Source organism: Mixophyes fleayi, chromosome 4, assembly GCF_038048845.1.
Source record: "Mixophyes fleayi isolate aMixFle1 chromosome 4, aMixFle1.hap1, whole genome shotgun sequence".
NCBI lineage: Eukaryota > Metazoa > Chordata > Amphibia > Anura > Limnodynastidae > Mixophyes > Mixophyes fleayi.
In genome coordinates, this window is record NC_134405.1 from 191,311,114 (window position 1) to 191,327,284 (window position 16,171).

The 16,171-nt window shown below is 42.5% G+C and overlaps 1 pseudogene; it reads right to left on the minus strand.

Moving 5' to 3' along the window:
* Positions 1–891: 891 nt before the first annotated feature.
* On the minus strand, positions 892–1,009 carry LOC142154887 (5S ribosomal RNA; annotated as a pseudogene).
* Positions 1,010–16,171: the final 15,162 nt, after the last annotated feature.

A 16,171-nucleotide genomic window follows, 5' to 3' on the forward strand; every position in this document is an offset into this window, starting at 1 on the left:
AGTGGGCGTGTCCCAACGTGTTTCGTCCTAGCTGGACTTTTTCAAGGGTTTATCGAGTGTCCATAATGGGTAGTTTAAATAAAGCACAGGAGGAGGTGATTGGTTGCCCAAAACGGGTTGTCCGTGTATCAATGTCGGCTGGAGGTTCATGTTATAAATTCAGTGTACAATAAAACAGCAATAGTCCTGATACAGCCTGCATAATAACAATGGGCGGATAAAAGTTACATTACATCTCAGCATGGTGACTTAAAGCTGATATGAGAACATATATGTATAACTGTATAAGTTGTAAATAATAAAACTTCCCATGGTACATGGTTATTTGCTCCATAGGGTATTGATTGGATACAGTAAGTAAGCATACAGGATCTTGATCTTTGTGGGTATCTAGTATTGTAAAGGTAAGTTTATCGAAAAAAAGGATAAATATAAGGTCCATCAATTTAAATACAATTGGGGATGGTGTGCACGAAATGACCAGCGTGAGTATACCAGTATACAATTACTAAGATACATAAATAGATCTAAATATTATAGTGTCGTTGTTAACATATATCCCAAAGGCTGATGGAAGAAACCATCATATAAAAAGAATCCTGATCTGGGGTTGAGTCATGGTGTCCTACTATTCAACCAATAAGTAGGATTATTAGCAATATATGTGAATACATTAGTTGAGTATGGAAAAAATAAAAATAAAAATAAATAATTAAAGAAAATAAATTAGATAAAAATAAAAATAAATATAGACAGATAAGTCTATATTGTGTGTCCACTATATGGATAAAGGGGCCAACAGCAATGGTTGGACCGATAAGGCGCATGTATGATGTAATTGTATTCCTGTATTGGTCGCGCAGGGATCATGACTCCCGGTGGGAGACATAGGACCTATAGTACCAGGTATTCGCAGGTAGTCTCCTATCCTGCTACTTACCTGGCCCTCTCTGCTTCGCTTCCAAGATCAGACGAGATTGGGCATAACCAGAGAGGTATGACCTTAGGTTCACTATACTCACCTCCTAGAGTAGTCTGTCCGAGGCGCAAATAACTATAACAGAATATATTCGTGCCACCATCATATAAACATGCTTGTTATTAAATGGATAAATCAAATTCTATATTAAGACCTAATGGGGCTAGTGTCTTGAGATGGTAAATAGCCCTCGTTTCTTCTTTGTTTAGTTGTTTTAAAAGATTGCCCCCTCTCCAGTTTTTATTGATTTTCTTGATTCCTATAAACTCTACACCATCATAGTCGCACTGATGCGTATCTTTAAAATGTTTGGAGACATGGTGGTTTTCATAACCAATGTTGATGTTTCTCAGATGCTCCCTTATACGGACCTTCAGTTGCCTAATGGTTCTACCCACGTATTGTTTGCCACACTTACATTGTAATAAGTATACCACATTGCTGCTAGTACACGTGATAAATTCATGAATTTTGAATGTTTGTCCAGTATTCATAGACCGATATTCAGTAATCGGTCTGGTACTTCTACATCTAAGTTTAGTGCAATTCGAACATTGTCCACAGTAATAGAATCTCTTTTTCTTGTTTTGTAGCCAGTTACTATTGCTCGTGGAGTTAGTAGTAGGAATATAGCTGGACATTAGTGTTCGTTTAAAATCTGGGGCTTTTCTAAACACAAACTATGGTTTGCCTACGAGTATGGATCCAAGTACATCATCCTGCATTAAGATGTGCCAATGTTTTTTAATGATACGTGTTAATCTATCTGAGTCTTGTGAGTAGTTGGATACAAAAAAGACCTTGTCTGTATTGGAGGGTCCTATTTGTTTTGTATCTATAGTATTCTTTTTGTATTTAAGCAGTTGATTCCTGTCAGCGTTTTTAAGTTGACTAAAAGCTCTGCTAACTAAATCAGGATCGTATTTTTTCTCGAGAAATTGCTCCTGCATTTCCTGTCCTTGGACAATGTAATTCTCCACCTCTGTACAATTACGCCTAACACGAGTAAATTGGCTAAATGGAATACTACGTAGCCAGTTGGGGTGGTGGTTACTGTCAGATAAAATGAAACTGTTGACATCAACCAGCTTGTGATATGTTTTTGTCATAACCTTGTTATCTTTAATAAAGATCTCCAGGTCTAAGAATTGTGTAGATAGTTGGCTATACTGGGCTGTAAATATTAGGCCACTGTAGTAGTTGCACGCTTGTTTTAAAAACATTTACTCACACAAAGAAAGAAACACTGAGGCAAATTCATTCTGAAGCTTAGCTTGATAAACTTCTTGTTTAAGTCTTCTTGACCAAACCATGGGCCTGAATCATTCTGGAAAGTTAAGGCAAAGTAACTAAGTCAGGCAAAAACATGTGGCATTGGAGGGGTATGTATTAAAAATTGAGCTTACTGTTTCTTATGGGGGTAGGAGAGTTCCTAGATGAACTTAACATTTCCGTGTTCAAATAAGCGAACAAGTATTGGTGTGCTATATTAAGATACAGACAGTATTTAACTTAAGCAAAAAAATGATTGATAATTTACTACCCTTGCATTATTACATGGTTTCTCCAAGAATATTGTAGTAAGGATCCTCTTCATTTATGAACCTGAATCAATCTGGCACTTCCTTTTGGACACCACACTGAAATTAGATACCTATTCCTTAAAGAACCTAATGATTCCGGCCGTGTGTTCTGAGTTAATACTTTACTTAGACTTGATAACAAGTATTGCTTAAAAGAAACCATTATAGATTATGTAATAGTAAATAAAGAAACACATACTTAGATTAATAAATAAAACTTTAATTGTAAAACAAAAATACATATTTTTTACGCAATATATTACATAAGGTTTCGTCAAAAAAGGTAAAAATTATTTTCTTTTGGGCTTTTTGTATGGAGTCGGACTGGACTGTGTCCAACTCCTACTTCTTGTCACCCGTGATGTAGAGGAGTCCGAGGAACCAGCCAAACCTGCATGGGAAACGGATTGTGTCCGACGAGGTGAAGGTGCAGCCTCATGGACAGGGGACTGGGAAGGGACCACGACAGGGGATTGGGAAGGGACCACAACAGGGGATTGGGAGGGACCACGACTGGGGATTGGCCAAAGCCACGGGCAAATGCTAAACACATAAGACGACATAGGTTTGGGTCAAGGAGGGAGGAGTCAGACACAACAGGGAGGGTGGACGCAACAGAAACAACAGGGAGGGAGGAGTCAGACACAACAGGGAGGTTTGAGCCACCAGCCAACTGGGTATGGGGGCTGGTAAAATAAAAATCTTAACTGGGTGAAGGGAATGTGCCGGAGGTGCGTTGGGTGTGGGCATGCAAGAGATCACCCAGGAGTGTATCCATATGTGACATTGTTGTATTTAAAGTTTCCATTTGGGTGGTGTGTGTGGTCATTAAAGAGTTGTGTGTGGTCATTAAAGAGGTGTGTGTGCTCATGAAAGTGGAGAGTGTGCTATTGAGACTGGTAAGTTGTTGATCCGTGTGTTGGACAGTGTTCGCTATTAGTGCCAGGTGAACATTCTGTGCTTCTGTGACGTTGTAAAGTCTTTGGGATGCGTGTGAGAGTGACCGCTCCCATATATCTTCAGCTGGATCCACCTGAGCCCCCCTCCACATCACGGGCAACTTCTTCAACGGGTGCAGTGGGCTGCTGCTCGGAATCTGTAGAGAGAATAAATACAAACACGAAGATATTCTATAAAAACATTTCGGAACAATAATGTTATTTTTACACATATTGAGGTACGCCTGATGTAGCATTGGTCAAGTCTGAAATGACATTTAATGTGCTTGCAGCCCTTCACAGTCACCAAAAGCAGACATTACCACATATTTTTTAGTTTACTTACGCACAAAACTGTACATATAGAGACATTTTTTTCTTCAGTGTCTACATAACATTTCCTCCAATCTGATAGGCTAAGACATTGTGCAATCAAAGTGATCCTTCAGACACATCCTGAGAGTTTACACATTTGCTTAGACAGATAGAAACCTTTACAGACATTAACTAAGCACACTCATCATTGTACCTAGTAGACCGGAATCTCCTGTTCTGGGTGGGCTATAGCCAGTGTCTATGTCACCCACCCCAACAATCTCCACCAGATCAATTGCTGCCCTTGCACGCTCCTCAAGGGGGTTCAATGATATATCCATGGGTGGCCCACCCCCAGTCCCTTGGGCATGACGGTGTTGGCGAGCCAGCTTGCTTTTGAGTCTTGCTTTATAGTCTGCCCAGCTGCGGAATAGACAAACATTATGGCGTCAAATATCTGCCTTTTTGTTCCAAAAAAAAAACAAAAAACGTTATCAACAATTATTAATGGCACATTGTACACTAATGTCTTGGGCTTTTCAATCGTGGTTAATGTGCACAACTGATTATGTAAATGTGGCCAAGGGCCATGCTGCTTTTAAACATCACCTAAGCCCCTGATAGGGAAATACTTTATAGACACAAGGCTGGTTTTACATCACAGTTGCCTAAGAAATACTAACACACAATCTACATACATATCTATATCCATATCGATAGAGAGAGAGAGAGAGAGAGAGAGAGAGAGAAACAAAAGCAAAGAAATACTACTCAACACAGTCATTCACATTCTCTAGGCCTTTTGGTCAAACATTGGCTTAGTACCGTTTCTGGACCTCATGCAGTTTTCGACCATGGGGCGAGATGTCTTTTATAGCTCTTGTTATGAGCTTCCATTGGCGGTGACGCTCAGGGCCAGTAATCTGGCGCTCTTCGGAGTGAAATCTATGTAATACCTCGGTCACCAAAACCTCAAGTTCTTCATTGGTGAAGTTTTTTTTGCGCATACTTGGCCACCCGGGTGCCTGCTCGCCACTGGGGCCTGGCTCAGACATATTTCTATTGGAAAGATAATGAGATTAGGTTTTGCCAATGCAAACAGTCAGGTGCCAATACAGATTCTACGCCCATCCACCCCCTTAAAAGGTTTAATTTGGGAAACTACTACCTAGGTATAAAACACATGGCCCTTATTATAATCAACATTGTTGCTTCTATATTGAACCAACATTGACTTTGTCCACTGTATTTTTACATTAATGGTCGACAAATACTACTTAAACATTCAGCTACTACTACCAGTTGCCACTTTTAAAAGGCTAACCTTGGTTAACAGGTTAGCCACAAACCTAAATTAATGATATCACATTAAGTTTGTTGGAGTAGCAAACCCTATATGGTGCTTGCAATATTACTTCTCAAAATCAAATCAGCCACCAACACACTTAAGTGTGTACTACAAATGCAATTTGTTATGTAAGCGTCCAAATGCATTTAAACATTTTGATGCATGTGTCCCTCAATGCAATACGTCAGTTATTAGTGTGTGGGATATGGATAATCTAACAGTACTTAGCATAGTGTAAGCTACTAATGCATTATTTCCCAGTTAAATGTGAGGCCAAGCCCACTTCTGGTCACACTCTCATTACAGCTATGACACACATATTTGTGCATAGACAGATGGCTAAATGAGCAGATACAAACTATTGGTATATACTACAATATATCTGACCTATTTATACTAGAGATGAGCGGGCTTGGATATCTGAAATCCGAGCCCACCCGAACGTTGCCGATCCGAGACTGATCCGGGTATTTCCACCAATTGCAAAACTGAAACCGAGGATCTGAGACAAAATCCCGCTGTCGGATCTCGCGATACTCGGATCCTATAAATTCCCCGCTAGTCGCCGCCATCTTCACTCGGGCATTGATCAGGGTAGAGGGAGGTTGTGTTAGGTGGTCCTCTGTCCTGCTATATCTCGTGCTGTGCTGTGCTGTGCTGTACTGTTCAGTTCTGTGCTGTGCTGTGCTGTGTTCTGCTCAGTCCAGTGGTGCTGTGTCCTGTGCTCTGTCCTTCTGAGTTCAGTGGTGCTGCTGGGTCCTGTGCTGTTCAGTCCAGTGGTGCTGTGTCCTGTGCTCTGTCCTTCTGAGTTCAGTGGTGCTGCTGGGTCCTGTGCTGTGTCCTGTTCAGTCCAGTGGTGCTGTGTCCTGTGCTCTGTCCTTCTAAGGGCATTGTTATTTCCCCATTATTCCCAAATTCTAAAAAATTTCAAAAAAGTTATAAAAAAAATTACAAAAAAAGTAATTATAAAAATAAATAAATATCCCAAAACAATCCTGCAGTATAAGTCCATTGGTACTGCTATATTACAAAGTTCACTGATTCTGCAGTATAAGTCCAGTGGTACTGCTATATTACAAAGTTCACTGATTCAGCAGTATAAGTCCAGTGGTACTGCTATATTACAAAGTTCACTGATTCAGCAGTATAAGTCCAGTGGTACTGATATATTACAAAGTTCACTGATTCAGCAGTATAAGTCCAGTGGTACTGCTATTACAAAGTTCACTGATTCAGCAGTATAAGTCCAGTGGTACTGATATATTACAAAGTTCACTGATTCAGCAGTATAAGTCCAGTGGTACTGCTATATTACAAAGTTCACTGATTCAGCAGTATAAGTCCAGTGGTACTGATATATTACAAAGTTCACTGATTCAGCAGTATAAGTCCAGTGGTACTACTATATTACAAAGTTCACTGATTCAGCAGTATAAGTCCAGTGGTACTGATATATTACAAAGTTCACTGATTCAGCAGTATAAGTCCAGTGGTACTGATATATTACAAAGTTCACTGATTCAGCAGTATAAGTCCAGTGGTACTGCTATTACAAAGTTCACTGATTCAGCAGTATAAGTCCAGTGGTACTGATATATTACAAAGTTCACTGATTCAGCAGTATAAGTCCAGTGGTACTGCTATATTACAAAGTTCACTGATTCAGCAGTATAAGTCCAGTGGTACTGCTATTACAAAGTTCACTGATTCAGCATTATAAGTCCAGTGGTACTGATATATTACAAAGTTCACTGATTCAGCAGTATAAGTCCAGTGGTACTGCTATATTACAAAGTTCACTGATTCAGCAGTATAATTCCAGTGGTACTGATATATTATAAAGTTCACTGATTCAGCAGTATAAGTCCAGTGGTACTGCTATATTACAAAGTTTACTGATTCAGCAGTATAAGTCCAGTGGTACTGCTATATTACAAAGTTCACTGATTCAGCAGTATAAGTCAAGTGGTACTGCTATTACAAAGTTCACTGATTCAGCATTATAAGTCCAGTGGTACTCTCCTGTGCCGCATATAATTTTTAAAGGCTTTGGCGAGTGTGTGTGTCTTAGGGGTACGCTCTCTTGTGCTACATATAATGGAAAACAAAAATTTGGAGGATAAAGTAGGGAAAGATCAAGACCCACTTCCTCCTAATGCTGAAGCTGATGCCACTAGTCATGACATAGACGATGAAATGCCAACAAACGTCGCCTGGCAAGCCCGATGCCCAATCTCCTAGTACAGGGCATGTAAAATCCAAAAAGCCTAAGTTCTCAAAAAGTAGCAAAAAGAGAAACTTAAAATCATCTGAGGAGAAATGTAAAGTTGGCAATATGCCATTTACGACACGTAGTGGCAAGGAACGGCTTAGGCCCTGGCCCGTGTTCATGACTAGTGGTCCAGCTTTACCCAAGGATCTAAGCCCTCCTCCTCCCCCCTACAAAAAATTTAAGAGAGTTATGCTGTCAGCAACAACAACAAAACAGCAAAGAACTCTGCCTTCTAAACAGATGACATCACAAATCCCCAAGGCGAGTCCAAGGGTGTTGGTGGTTGTGAAGCCTGACCTTCCCATCACTGTACGGGAAGAGGTGACTTCATCCAGCATTTGCAGCACACCCTCTGCATATGTTGGAAGGATCACCCACAGTGTAGATCCAGATTTGGATAATCAAGGTGTCAATGTTGTTGTATACCGGGAGGAGGCTATTGATGTAGCTGGCGCTGAGGAGGAACTTGATGATGAGGATGGTGATGTGGATATTGTAAATGAGGCACAAGGGAGGGAAACAGCTGATGTCCATGGGATGAGAAAGACCATTGTCATGCCTGGTCAGAGGACCAAAAAATGCACCTCTTCGGTCTGGAGTTATTTTTATCCAAATCCGGACAACCAATGTATGGCCATATGTAGCTTATGTAAAGCTCAAATAAGCAGGGGTAAGGATCTTGCCCACCTAGGGACATCCTCCCTTATACGTCACCTGAATAACCTTCATAGTTCAGTGGTTAGTTCAGGAACTGGGCCTAGGACCATCTTCAGTACAGGGACACCTAAATCCCTTGGTCCTGTTGGATACACACCACCAACACCCTCCTCGTCAACTTCTTCCACGATCTCCATCAGATTTAGAACTGCAGGCCATGTCACCAGCCAGACTGAGTCCTCTTCTATACGGGATTCATCCGAGGAATCCTGCAGCGGTACGCCTACTACTGCCACTGCTGCTGCTGTTAGTCGGTCATCTTCCCAGAAGGGAAGTCGTAAGACCGCTACGTCTTTCAAAAAACAATTGACCGTCCAACAGTCATTTGCCATGACCACAAAATACGATAGCAGTCACCCTATTGCAAAGCGTATAACTGCGGCTGTAACTGCTATGTTGGTGTTAGACGTGCGCCCGCTGTCCGCCATCAGTGGAGTGGGATTTAGAGGGTTGATGGAGGTATTGTGTCCCCGGTACCAAATCCTGTTGAGATTCCACTTCACTAGGTAGGCGATACCAAAGATGTACAGAGAAGTACGAGCAAGTGCGCTCAGTGCTCTTAAAAATGCGGTTGTACCCACTGTCCACTTAACCATGGACATGTGGACAAGTGGTTCTGGGCAAACGAAGGACTATATGACTGTGACAGCCCACTGGGTAGATGCATCGCCTTCCGCAGCAACAGCAGCAGCTGCATCAGTAGCAGCATCTACACAATGTCTGTTCGTGCCAAGGCAGGCAACATTGTGTATTACAGGCTTTAATAAGAGGCACAACACTGACCACCTATTAGAGAAAATGAGGGAAATTATTTTGCAGTGGCTTACCCCATTTAGACTGTCCTGGGGATTTGTGGTGTCAGACAACACCAGTAACATTGTGCGGCATTGCATATGGGCAATTTCCAGCACGTCCCATGTTTTTCCCACACCGTTAATTTGGTGGTGCAGCATTACCTCAAGAGTGACAGGGGTGTGCAGGAGATGCTTGCGGTGGCCCGCAAAATTGCTGGACACTTTCGGCATTCTGCCAGTGCCTACCGCAGGCTCGAGGCACATCAAAAAAGCATGAACCTGCCCTGCCATCACCTCAAACAAGAGGTTGTGACGCGCTGGAACTCTACCCTCTATATGCTGCAGAGGATGGAGGAGCAGCAAAAGGCCATTCAGGCCTACACCGCCACCTACGACATAGGCAAAGGAGTGGGGATGTGCCTGAGTCAAGCGCAGTGGAGACTGATTTCTGTGTTGTGCAAGGTTCTCCAGCCATTTGAACTTGCCACACGAGAAGTCAGTTCCAACACTGCCAGCTTGAGTCAGGTGATTCCCCTGATCAGGCTGTTGCAGAAGCAGCTGGAGAAAGTGAGGGAGGAGCTGGTAAACCATTGCGATTCCACCAAGCATGTAGCTCTTGTGGATGAAGCCCTTTGTACGCTTTGCCAGGATCCGCGGGTGGTCACTATTTTAAAGGCAGAGGAATACATTCTGGCCACCGCTCTCGATCCTCGGTTTAAAGCGTATGTTTTGTCTCTGTTTCCGGCGGACACAAGTCTGCAGTGGTGCAAAGACCTGCTGGTCAGGAGATTGTCCTCTGAAGAGGACCGTGACATGCCAACAGCTCCACCCTCATTTTCTTCCATATCTGTGGCTGTGAGGAAAAAGCTCAGTTTTCCTAAAAGAGCCGCTGGCGGGGATGCTGATAACATCTGGGCAGGACTGAAGGACCTGCCAACCATTGCAGACATGTCTACTGTTGCTGCATTGGATGCTGTCACAATAGAAAAAATGGTGGAGGATTATTTTGCTGACACCATCCAAATAGACATGTCAGACAGTCCATATTGTTACTGGCAGGAAAAAAAAGACAGTTTGGAAGCCCCTGTACAAACTGGCTCTATTTTACCTGAGTTGTCCCCCCTCCAGTGTGTACTCGGAAAGTGTTTTTAGTGCAGCGGGGAACCTGGTCAGTGAGCGGCGAAGGAGGTTGCTTCCTCAGAACGTTGAAAAAATGATGTTCATAAAAATGAATTATTAATTCCTCAATCAAGTACAGCACTGCCCTCCAGATAGTACAGAGGGACCTGTGGTTGTGGAGTCCAGCGGGGACGAATTAATAATGTGTGAGGAGGAGGAAGTACACACTGTAGAGGGTGAGGAATCAAAGGTTGAGGATGAGGACGACATCTTGCCTCAGTAGAGCCTGTTTATTTTGTACAGGGAGAGATGAATAGCTTTTTTGGTGTGGGGGCCCAAACAAACCAATCATTTCAGGCACAGTTTGGTAGGCCCTGTCGCTGAAATTATTGGTTTGTTAAAGTGTGCATGTCCTATTTCAACAACATAAGGGTGGGTGGGAGGGCCCAAGGACAATTCCATCTTGCAACTCTTTTTTTTTCTTTGCCAGCTCTTTTTGTGGGGGTCCAAACAAACCAATCATTTCAGCCACAGTTGTTTGGTAGGCCCTGTCGCTGAAATGATTGGTTTGTTAAAGTGTGCATGTCCTATTTCAATAACATAAGGATGGGTGGGAGGGCCCAAGGACAATTCCATCTTGCAACTCTTTTATTGCCATTATGTGACCATTCAACAGTCGTTTGCCATGAGCACAAAGTAAAACAAAATTAAAACAAATTCAACAAATTAAACCAAAAGTAAAATGCCCTGTCATAATCAAAAACAAGAGGTATTGACGTGCTTGAACTACTGTAGTGTTTATAAGTTAGAAACACTACACTTGAAAGCTTGAGCCTTTAATAGAAAAAGTCACTCTTCATTGCACGAATATTTGCAACAGCGACAATTTTTGGGTTAACAACGTCAACAAATAACACTTCGACCCTGTCTGTCTTTCACATACTTGATGGGATCTCAATGATGAATGCTCTGTACCATGGTCGTCTAAAACAAGAGGTATTGACGTGCTTCAACTACTGTAGTGTTTATAAGTTAGAAACACTACACTTGAAAGCTTGAGCCTTTAATAGAAAAAGTCACTCTTCATTGCACGAATATTTGCAACAGCGACAATTTTTTGGTTAACAAAGTCAACAAATAACACTTCGACCCTGTCTGTCTTTCACATACTTGATGGGATCTCAATGATGAATGCTCTGTACCATGGTCGTCTAAAACAAGAGTTATTGACGTGCTATAACTACTGTAGTTTTTATAAATTATAAACACTACACTTGAAAGTTGGAGGAGGTATTGTGGCCCCGGTACCAAATTGGGTACCGGGGCCACTCCACTATGCAGTCCAGATAGAGGCGTATCAGATATTAAACAACGTTGACTGTTGCTGCCAAATCATAAATTAATGAAAATGACCTGTCATCGTCAAAAACAAGAGGTATTGACACGCTCGAACTACACCCTGTATATGTTGCAGAGGATGTAGGAGCAGGCAGCTGTGCAGTGGAATTCAGACCATTTGAAGGCGGAGGTATTGTGGCCCCGGTACCAAATTGTGTACCGGGACCACTGCACTATGCAGTCCAGAAAGCTACCTCGGTGAAACGTTTTGGACTAAAAACAATATTGTGAGGTGTGAGGTGTTCAGAATAGACTGGGAATTAGTGGAAATGATTGTTATTGAATGTTATTGAGGTTAATAATAGCGTAGGAGTGAAAATAAACCAAAAAACTTGCTTTTAACACTTTTTATGTTTTTTTCAAAAAAAATCCGAATCCAAAACCTTAAATCCGAACCAAAACCTTTTGTCAAGTGTTTTGCGAAACAAATCCGAACCCAAAACCTCAAGCAAATCCGAATCCAAAACACAAAACACGAGATACCAAAAGTAGCCAGTGCACATCCCTAATTTATACTTACTTTTATATATTTGCACACAAAGAACAAAAGAGGCAAATTGACAGTGCTTATGTAATGCTTGGGGTGGGCTGCAAAACAACAAATGAAGTTAATTAAAATGCAAGGTAAGGTTATGTTATCAACAATGCTAACATCCAAATAATTTTGAGTGCAAGATTGATAAGGTTAAATAACTTAGCTTATTGTAGGCTAATATAGCATTATTACCATGTTAAATGTGATGGCAAGGCCCCTTTTTATAGCAGTTTTATTACAGCTATGACACACATATTTCATACAAAACAGAAGGCTACATTAGAAGATACAAACACATTGGATATATTACAATCTCTGATTTACTTTTGTACTTACTGTTTGTTGTTTGCTTATTAGGCAAAGCATGAAAATATCTTACAAAGTTCAATGTGTCCTGTCCAGCCAAATAAGCTCATGAACAGGCAGTAAAGCAAAGGACAGGTGGGTTTAAATGGAGGTTTGGTTTAATAAACCAGGTGTACACTCTTCTTCCTAATTGCAGCGCACAGAGTACTCGTCTCATCGTAGGGGGCCGCTATGTTCTTAGTGGGAGAGACAACCATTACACACAGGTGTCTTAAAGATCCGCGTGTGACGAGCTCACGCCCATACGTGCTCTGCGAACCTATCGGAGCGCAGAGCCCTCCATTTTGAGTGAGAGATAGCATTTCAAAATGAGGGCTTCAATTTTCAGTCGCCGCGAGTTGAGAGCCCTCACAGAGGCCATGGATAATGTGCCCTCTGGAATGTACGTCTCAAACGAAATTAAAATGCGGGGCCTACCAAAGGGTCCGCAGATACCTCCCCGTGCGCCTGGGCCAAAATCGGAGCATCGTCCAGCTGCAGCGCCGCTGTAGCGACCTCCGCCGGCGTCAGCCCCAGCTGCTCCGCGAACTCAGGGCGGAAATTATAAGAAGTGAGTTCTCTATTATTCGGCAACAACATGTGTACACATATATATTTGCTATATGTTTGTAAATATGTTCACCCTAATCACCTGACATGGCCTACATAACAATGTGCAAGCACACTATAACGGTCATCCCCCTTCCAGTGCACCCAAAATGTTTTGCCTCCTGTCTCTTACATTTGTCTGCTGATAATTTACTGTCCTAAATGTTTCATTGTGAAAAATCTGACCATTAAGGGTGGTTTTTGAAATCAGGCATTCTAACTCTTGACCCGAGTGCTGTAACTTGCTGGTCTAACCTTAAAAACATTTTGGAGTGGCAGATGTGTTGTCATTATTGGGCAAAGATTTAAAAGGCACGTTTCAAATTTCAAACACCTTAGTGCAGGGGTTGGCAACCTTTTTGTATCGGAGTGGCGGCTAAAATCTAGTCAAGCCCAGGTGTGCAAGTTGTGTGTGTGTGTGTGTGTGTATATATATATATATATATATATATATGTATATATATATATATATATATATACATACATACATACATACATACATACATACACACACACACACACATACATACATACATACATACATACATACAGAGCTGCCTAGAGAAATTCATGGCCCCAGTACAGCAACTCCATGGGTCCTCCCTTCTAGTTAAGCATAGTGATTATCCATGCGAGTGGTCGTACAATTGGGGGTGTGGCAGTACATCATTGGGGGCATGTCTAGCAGGTAAAAAGCACCAGGCCACCCTCTTACAGAAAAATGCATTACTCACACATGCCCCCTTGCTCAGCAGCTCATTTTATGAGGCTAATATCATATTAACAGTAAGGGACCAGCAAAAAAAAAAAAAATGTTATGCCGCACAGTAGTGCCCCAGTTCACATCATACCTCATAATTGTGCCCCCAATTCATCTTATGCCACATAGTTGTGCCCCCAATTCATACTTTGCCACAGTTGTCCCCATAAATACATAGTATTTCACAGTTGCCCCCATAAATACATAGTATGTCACAGTTCCCCCAGAAATTCATAGTATTTCACAGTTGCCCCCAGAAACACATAATATGCTACAGTTGCCCCCAGAAACACATAATATGCCACAGTTGCCCCCAGAAACACATAGTATGCCACAGTTGCCCCCAGAAATACATAGTATGCCACAGTTGCCTCCAGAAACACATAGTATGCCACAGTTGCCCCCAGAAACACATAGTATGCCACAGTTGCCCCAGAAACAAATAATATGCCACAGTTGCCCCCAGAAACACATAATATTCCACAGTTGCCCCCAGAAACACATAGTATGCCACAGTTGCCCTAGAAACACATAGTATGCCACAGTTGCCCCCAATACATTTTATGCCACAATAATGTCCCCATTGACTCTTATGGCCTCAGAATTGGATAAAAAATTTTTTTAGGACACTAATAAATTAATAAAAAATGATATCATTTTATACTTACCTCTTCTAGCAGTGAAACGGTCCGCATTTTTAATAAATGATAGACGGAGAAGTGCTGAGCTGTTGCGCTTGCGCAGCAGTTCAGTGTTGGGGAAGGAATGACAGCCGGAGAAGAGCTGAACTGCTGCGCTTGCGCAACAGTTCAGCTCTTCTCCGGCTGTCATTTAGAACAGTTGGACGGCGTGCCAGGACTCAAGGGGCTGCGTGCCGACCCCTGCCTTAGTGTATAGACTAATTTTTAAATGCTCCCATAAGATGCAAACAGATTACAGAGTGTACTAGATATAGCTAATCAATCATTATTTAACTGCCTATTTAGACTATTTTAGACTGTGAGGTAGTCCCAACAAAGGGTGATTTCCAAAGTATACTCAACATTCAAAGATTTTGAGATCCATCCACTAATTCAGTGGTCCTGTAAAGAGAGAACTAATTGACATCATTACCAGGCCCATGGGAGTTTGCAGACGTAAATTTACCAACATTAAAAAACATACTACTGGCAATTTCTCCAAACAACAAATTACCCGGCCAGTAGTATGTTTGGGGAATGTGGTAGACAACACATGCAAATATGGAGCAATCCAGCACACTCCACACATATGAAACAATAATCAGGGACTTGAACTCCTGGCCCCAGTGCTGTGAGAGCAAAGTGCTGACCACTAGGCCACTGTGAATTTCAACATCTCTATGGAAAAGAAAAACATTTGTGACCAGGGCCGGATTAACCATAGGGCTAACTGGGCTACAGCCCAGGGGCGTACAGCACGCTGTGGAAGGACCGCAATGCCAGGAGAAGGAGGTAAGTGCCTTTGGGGTGGCTCGGATCACGGGGGGGGGGCCCTCACAGGGGAATGGAGGCCCCCTTAGCCCAGGGCCTCCATTCCCTTAATCCGGCTCTGTTTGTGACAGGTCTTGTGAAATACTTTGTGTTCATCATGTTTAGCTCCTTGCTTTGGTAGTAGCTAATATTTCTTTCTGCAGCCAATGCAAAGTTTATGAAACATGTATGATCACCTGATTGTCATAATACTATCAGTTTTTTAAGCTGGTGATTGTGTTAACATGCCCTTCTTTAAAAATTTCCTTTTTTCCAACAGACCGGGCACGCTGGGAATGCGGTGATGGAGGCGCAGGCAGCGGAGGAGGAGGCAGCGGAGGAGGAGGAGCAGGAGGAGGTGGTGGAGGCGGAGGAGGAGCAGGAGGAAGCAGTGGCGGTGGTGCAGGCGGAGGCAGAGGAGGAGGAGCAGGAGGATGACCAGCTGCGTCTGCCAGCGGTGGTGCTGGAGGAGGAGAGTCGGCAGGAGGCAGCATCGGCCATCCAAGAGCCAGAGGCCTTTGGAGATAGTAAGTATTTGCTATAAGTGCTGGACATAATTGGATAACATTGAGATTTCCAATATCCTTGAAAAAAAACCCCCTGCTTTCGCAAATGACAGTATACCCATTACTGGGAGGAAGGTCAGTGATGAAATCCATGGATATGCTTTGCCAAGGAATATCTGGAGTAGGAAGTGGTTGAAGAAGACCTAGTGGAGCCAATCTCGGGTTTTTACAACGAGCACACGTGGCACATGAGGCCACAAATTTCCATACGTCAGCATGCAAGGCTGGCCACCAATATTTTTGATAAAGAAATTCGTAGGTTTTCTTCACCCCGGCGTGTCCAGCCAGCTTGGAAGAATGTGCCCACCGTAGAGCCTTGACTTGTAGCTTAGGTTCCAAGAAAGAGCAACCTCTAGGAGGTGTTTTGGGGGAGGTTCTGGTAAGGGCGATAACTTTGGTAGGT